The sequence below is a fragment of the Loxodonta africana genome, chromosome 15 (assembly GCF_030014295.1).
Source record: "Loxodonta africana isolate mLoxAfr1 chromosome 15, mLoxAfr1.hap2, whole genome shotgun sequence".
In the NCBI taxonomy this organism is placed as follows: Eukaryota; Metazoa; Chordata; class Mammalia; order Proboscidea; family Elephantidae; genus Loxodonta; species Loxodonta africana.
The window spans coordinates 67,394,205-67,401,242 of NC_087356.1; the positions used below are offsets into that span (position 1 = coordinate 67,394,205).

Genomic DNA, 7,038 nt, shown 5'->3' on the forward strand with positions numbered 1-7,038 from the left:
AACCTTACTCTCTGGGTACCCACTTCTAACTGTGAACCTCACTAGTCTCTCCTCCAACTTCATGGGACCCAGTTACCCATTCTTGGATGGAGTCTATGAGAATCGACACCCCTATGGCATTTACAGAGGGTTTACCACAGGATTCTTAGTTACCTACTTTGGCAGGGAAACTTTCTCCCTCTGTCTGGAGCTCACTGCCATGGGGTTCCTCCCACCCCACCCATCACTGGACCTCTGGGCCACCACATGTGGAGAGACCTCAAAAACTCAACGGGGGGTGCACCTTCTCTCTTCCTCGGTCCTTCCCAGGGCTCAGTCCTTAGGGAGACAGAACTAGCACCCGAGTAATTCGAGCACCATATTGGGCACCAAAATTTGTTACCCTATACTGCTCCATTCCCTGGAGCCGTTGAACGAATGAAAAGTACTCCAGTTAGAAAGAGAGAGAACGTTTATTAGGAGGTGACACTAACAGGTAGCCTGACAGCAACACAGGCTGTCTTTACGGAGTCCCGAAAAGCAATTTTTTACGTTGGAGCTTACATATCATTTTTGCAAGCATTACCTAGCCCACAGATGGTCTAATGAGTACACACCACAAAACAATTATAAGAAACTCTTTATTAAGCTAAAGATATGCATACTGGACATCTGAACTCTAATTGTATGTTTGTAACAAGCCAAAAAAAAAGTTATATAAAAATATCTTGGCTAGCAGAACTGGCCTGCTAAGTTTACCCTTACCGAGATAAGAAGCAAGAAAGAAAGTTGTAGACCAAAAGTGCCAGGCAGCCTTCCTAGCTGTCATCTTGCAGGCTGAAGGCCATCTCCCAAAAGAACAAGAAGAGGAGGAAGACCAAGACCACAATAGCTGAGAAGCCCCCATACACTTTTGGGAAGAGGCCAGGGCAGCTGGTACAGTTAAAAAACTTACAGGTTACTTAGCATATCATTCTGGCATTAGTTATGTCAAGCTCTCAATTGCCCTTTTTGGAAAGGAGAAAACATGCTGCAAGGCATTAGGGTCACAGAAATGATCCATGTGGTTTAATGCACAGTCAGCAAATGTCACTTCTACATCTGTGATTCTACAATATGTGTGAAAAGAAAAACCTTTTAGAATTAGAGGAAAATTAATATAGGATTCTTTGGGGAATGGAGGTGGTAGCAAGATACTAAAACTGTGAAGAAGACTGTTGCAAAAGAAATAATTAAAAATACACATAATGTATTCAGCCCTGTTTAGTCTATCAATCTCTTCTACCATAGAGTTATCATTTTGTGTATGGTAATTATGTCTCACTAACCATCACTTTCCCCTATATTCCTTAATACAATTCTCTGCAATTAGGAAGTAATAGGGATTGAATTTTGTACATTTCAAATGATTTAAAATTATTTACTTTAGAGACCATATTTTTCCAGTTTATTTGTACACTTTTTGATAAACAAAGACCAATACACAAATTATTAAGAGGATCAAAGGATACAGACCAAACAGATCATTTTATGAATAATGATAGGTAAATCTTATGTAACAAATTGCCAAATTCCACATATACAAATTCTAATCCCCCAAATGAAGGCCTTTGAAGATTTTCATCAAATGATTAGAGGTAATGTGGGTTACTACGGGTGACCTATGGAAAATCCTAGAATTGACACTGCACTCATGGGACTGCCCTCCAAGTTATACTTGGAATCCAGTCTTATCCTTGGGGTCTTTCTTCCAAATAATCAAGTGTTGGCAATAATCTCACTATTTTTGTATATATGTTACTGACTTTGGATTCCTTCCTATGGAATCTTCTCCAGAAACTATAAATCTTTGTTAAAGCAAAATAATCTCTTCTCAATGATTTTATTTAAGACAACTTTGACATCCTTATTCTTCAGGCTGTAGATAGGCAGTTCAGCATTGGCACGATAATGGTGTAAAATGCAGAAGACACTTTGCGTTGGTCCATGGAGCTGACATTTGATGACTGTAGATACATGAATGCTAGAGAACCATAGAAGATGGAAACAGCCGAGATGTGAGAGCAGCATATGCTGAAGGCTTTGGACCTGCCAGCAGTGGAGTGGATTTGCAGGATGCTGGCAATGATGGAGATATACAAGCCAAGGATGGCCAAGGCTGGTCCAAGAATATTGAGCCCACTGAAGCAAAAAAGTACCGGTTCATTGGTATATGTGCTGGAGCAGGAGAGCTCCAGTAGTGGAAAAAGATCACAGATGTAATGGTTGATAATTTTAGCCTTGCAGAAAATCACTCTTAGCGTGCAACCTGTGTGAACTGTGGCACCAATGAAGCCCATCATATACACCTCAACTACCAACCAAGAGCAGACTTGGTAAGACATGGTGACACTGTAAAGCAAAATATTACAGATGGCAACATAGTGATCAACGTCATCACAGCCAACATGTGACACTCTGCAATATCAAAAACAAGAAAGAAATATAACTAAGTCATGCATTCATGATAGGAGATGATGTTTTTCTCTGTCACAAAGTTCACCAGCATTTTGGGGGTATGACAGTGGAATAGCAGAGATCAATGAAGGACAAACTGCTAAGGAAATAGTACATGGGGGTGTGCAGGTGAGAACTAAGCCCAATCAGTGTGATGATGCCTAGGTCCCCCATCACTGTGACCACATAGGTTCCTAAGAAAAAAAGAAAGAGGGGAAGCTGAAGCTCTGGTTTGTCTGTAGCCCAGAGAGGATGAACTCAGTCACTGTGGCGTGATTTCCTCCTGCCATTTTCCTGTAGGAATTTAACGGAGGAAGAGAAGAAGAAATTTGAGGTACGTGTTAATTTATGTATTGTGAAACAGATCTAATTCTCATCATTTTTTAATGAGATGGAGAAAGAAATCAACAACTTCACATGGAAGGGCAAGAGGCCCCAAATAAGGTAAGCACTACTGAAAAAGAACAAAGTGGGAGACCTTACACTACCTGATTTTGGGACATTTTATACCACCACAGTAGTCAAAACAGCCTAGTACTGGTAGAAAAACAGATACATAGGCCAATAGAACAGAACTGAGAATCCAGGCATAAATCCATCCACATACGAGCAGTTGAAATTTGACAAAGGCCAAAAGTTTGTTAAATGGGGAAAAGACAATCCCTTTAACAAATGGTGTTGACATAACTGGATATCCATCTGCAAAAAAAAAGAAACAAGACCCATACCTCATACCATGCACAAAAAACAACTCAAAATGGATCAAAGACCTAAATACAAAATCTAGAACGATAAAGATCATGGAAGAAAAAATAAGAGCCCTAATAAATGGCATAAACAGTATACGAAACATTACTAACAATGTACAAACACCAGAAGAGAAATCAGATAACTGGGAACTCCTAAAAGTCAAACACCTATGCTCATCCAAATGCTTCATCAAAACAGCGAAAAGATTACCGAGAGACTGGGAAAAAGTTTTTAGCTATGACATTTCTGATCAGTGGCTGATCTCTAAAATCTACATATTACTGCAAAAACTCAACTATAAAAAGAAAAATAACCAGATTAAAAAATGGGCAAAGGATATGAACAGGCACTTCACTAAAGAGGACATTCAGGTAGCTAACAGATACACGAAGAGATGCACATGATCATTAGCCATTAGAGGAATGCAAATCAAAAGTACAATGAGATTCCATCTGCTTCCAACGAGGCTGGCATTAATCCAAAAAACAAAAAATAATGAATGTTAGAGAGGTGGTGGAGACTCTGGAACACTGACAGAGTGCTGGTCTGAATGTAAAATGGTACAACTTCTTTTGAAATTGATTTGGCTCTTCTTTAAAAAGCTAGAAATAGAACTACCATACGATCCAGGAACCCCACTCCTTGGAATATATCCTAGAGAAATAAGAGCCTTTACACAAACTGATATATGCACACCCATGTTCATTGCAGCACTGTTTACAATAGCAAAAAGATGGAAGCAAACAAGGTGCCCATTAACGGACGAATGAGTAAATAAATTATGGTACATTCATACAACGGAATACTATGCAGCGATAAAGAACAAAGATGAATATGTGAAATATTTCATAACATGGAGGAATCTGGAAGGCATTATGCTGAGTGAAATTAGTCAGTTGCAAAAGGACAAATTTGTATGAGACAACTATTATAAGAAGTCAAGAAATAGTTTAAGTGGAGGAGAAAATATTCTTTGATGGTTACAAGGGGGGGAAGGAAGGGAGGGAGGGAGAGGGTATTCACTAATTAGACAGAGGACAAGAACTATTTTAGGCAAAGGGAAAGACAACACGCAATACAGGCAAGGTCAGCACAAGTGGACTAAACCAAAAGCAAAGAAGTTTCCTGAATAAACCGAACACTTCGAAGGCCAGTGTAGCAGAGGCAAGGATTTGGGAACCATGGTTTCAGGGAATATCTAGGTCAATTGGCATAATAAAATCTATTAAGAAAACATTCTGCATGCCATTTTAAGATGCATCAATTGGTCTCAACCCACATGGAGCAAAGGAGAATGAAGAACACCAAAGACACAAGGTAATTATGAGCCCCAGAGACAGAAAGGGCCTCATAAATCAGGGACTACATCAGCCTGAGTCAGAACTAGATGGTTCCTGCCTACAATCAATGACTGCCATCACAGGGAACACAACAGAGAAGGAGCAGAATAGTGGGAGGCAGACCTCAAATTCTCATAAAAAGACCAGACTTAATGGTCTGACTGAGACTAGAAGGACCCTGGAGCTCATGGTCCCCAGACCTTCTGTTAGCCCGAAACAAGAACCATTCCCAAAGCCAACTCTTCAGACAGGGATTGGACTGCACTATAAGATAGAAAATGATACTGGTGAGGAGTGAGCCTCTTGGATCAAGTAGACACATGAGACTATGTTCGCAGTTTTTGTCTGGAGGGGAGATGTGAAGGCCGAGGGGGACAAAAACAACCTGAAAAGACATGGAAATACAGGGTGGAGAGAAGGAATGTGTTGTCTCTTTAGGGGTAGAGCAACTAGGAGTATATAGCAAGGTGTATATAAGTTTCTCTATGAGAGACTGACTTGATTTGTAAACTTTCACCTAAAGCACAATAAAAATTAAAAAAAAAAAAAAACTTCACAACTGGACCAATAAGCCACATCACGATTACAAAAAAAAAAAAAAAGATCAGTGGTGTGTCAAAAACAAGGAAAAGAGTGTTGAGATAAAAATGAATGTGAGGGTGATATTACTATTTATTATAGGGTGAAATTATTCAGTGCTTACCATGTGTCACGGATTGAATTATGTCCCTCCAAAATACCTGTCAACTGGGCTATTACCATGGATTGAGTTTTGTACCTCAAAAATATGTGCCAAGTTGGTTAGGCCATGATTCCAAGTATTGTGTGACTGTGCAGCCTTTGTCATCTGATGTATTTTCCTGTGTATTGTAAATCCTATCAGTAGGATGTTAATGAGATGGATTAGTGGCAGTTGTGTTCATTGGGCAGGGCCCAATCTACAAAATTAGGTTGCGTTTTTAGTCAACCTCTTTTGACATATAAAAGAAAGAAGCAAACAGAAGTACAAGGGGACTTTATACCACCAAGAAATCAGAACCAGGAACATGTGTCCTTTGGCCTGGGGGTCTCTGAGCTGAAACGCTCCAATACCAGGGGAAGATTGATGACAAAGACTTCCCCCAGATCCAAGAGAGATAGCCTTCCCTTGAAGCTGGCACCCTGAATTCAGGCTTCTGGCCTGCTAAATTGTGAGAGAATAAATTTCTGTCGTTAAAGCCATCCACTTGTGGTATTTGTGTTATAGCAGCACTAGCTAAGATACCATATGATTAGAACTGTCCAGGCACTTCATAAATATTATTTGATATATTTTCCCCAGCAACTCTATATGGTATGAGCTTATTATTCCTATTTTATAGGTGAAATAACTGAAACTTCAGAGACTTAAGTGAGTTACTAATGGTGATCCTGTGGATTTTCAATATAGATGTGGATGATGGTTTCATAATACTACAGGTAAATCTGATATATCTATGGGAAATAAAATTTAAAATAAGAGACTTGAATGAATGCGGACATCTTCTACAAATACGAATCTGCTAAAAAAAAATAATAACGTGCAAAATACATGCTAGATTCGAAGAGCTTAAGAGCTAGAAAAAAAATTGTGATAGCAATAATTAAGATTTTTGTGTGATTCCAATTAGAGCAGCATCTGGACTAGATCACACAGAAATGAATCCTGTACTTGTCATTTATCCATGTTCAGATAGCTCAATGAATGGTGGAGGGATAAAGGGAAATAAATATGTTCACAATTTGAAATTAAAAAAAGGCATTATCTTTCTCAAATTGTCAATTTCATTTGAAATTCTCCTGCTGTAAGAGTAAGGTGCCATTCTGCCACTAAAATGTTTACTGAAGGTGTCCATGCTTACACTGTGCAAGTGATACCCAAACACAAGTAAATATAAATTATAGCCAAAAATGTCCTCTTCTGTGGAGGCCTTTGCTTTCATGTTCCAAGATGTTTCAAGTGCAATACTAATGAAGAAGGTTATTATAAAATAATCTCAGTCTTTGGTACTGGCAAGTTTCACATGCTTACTACTTTATGGATAATTGTTAAAACTGAAATCCTCTAAAGTTTTAAATAATTATATTTTGAAAGATTCTTGTTTGTTATTAGGAAATAGTTTTCTCTTGTTGTTGAAACTTCTTATCTATAGGAATAGAGTTTACCCATGATTGTGAAGGAATCCTAGAGGGAGGGCCTAGTCTTTAGATTATATCATTGCACTGCAAAATTCTGATTCAGAAGTGATTTGTCTAGAATTTAGTAATAGTACCAGGAAAAACCCCTTACCTTCTCTGGTACACAATTAACTGACTTGTTTTGAAAAATAATATGAGTTGGAAACAGAGAAGAAAGATGTGTAGTTGGAAAATATGACCTTCATGATACAAATGGCTTGGAAGATCGCATGATAAATTTTACAAGACTAACAACCTATTCACTGGAAATGCTTTT

The 7,038-nt window shown here is 38.6% G+C and overlaps 1 pseudogene; it reads right to left on the bottom strand.

Annotated features, from left to right (window-relative positions):
* Positions 1–1,818: 1,818 nt before the first annotated feature.
* Positions 1,819–3,380, bottom strand: LOC135227711 (olfactory receptor 8G50-like; annotated as a pseudogene).
* Between the last annotated feature and the right edge of the window lie 3,658 nt (positions 3,381–7,038).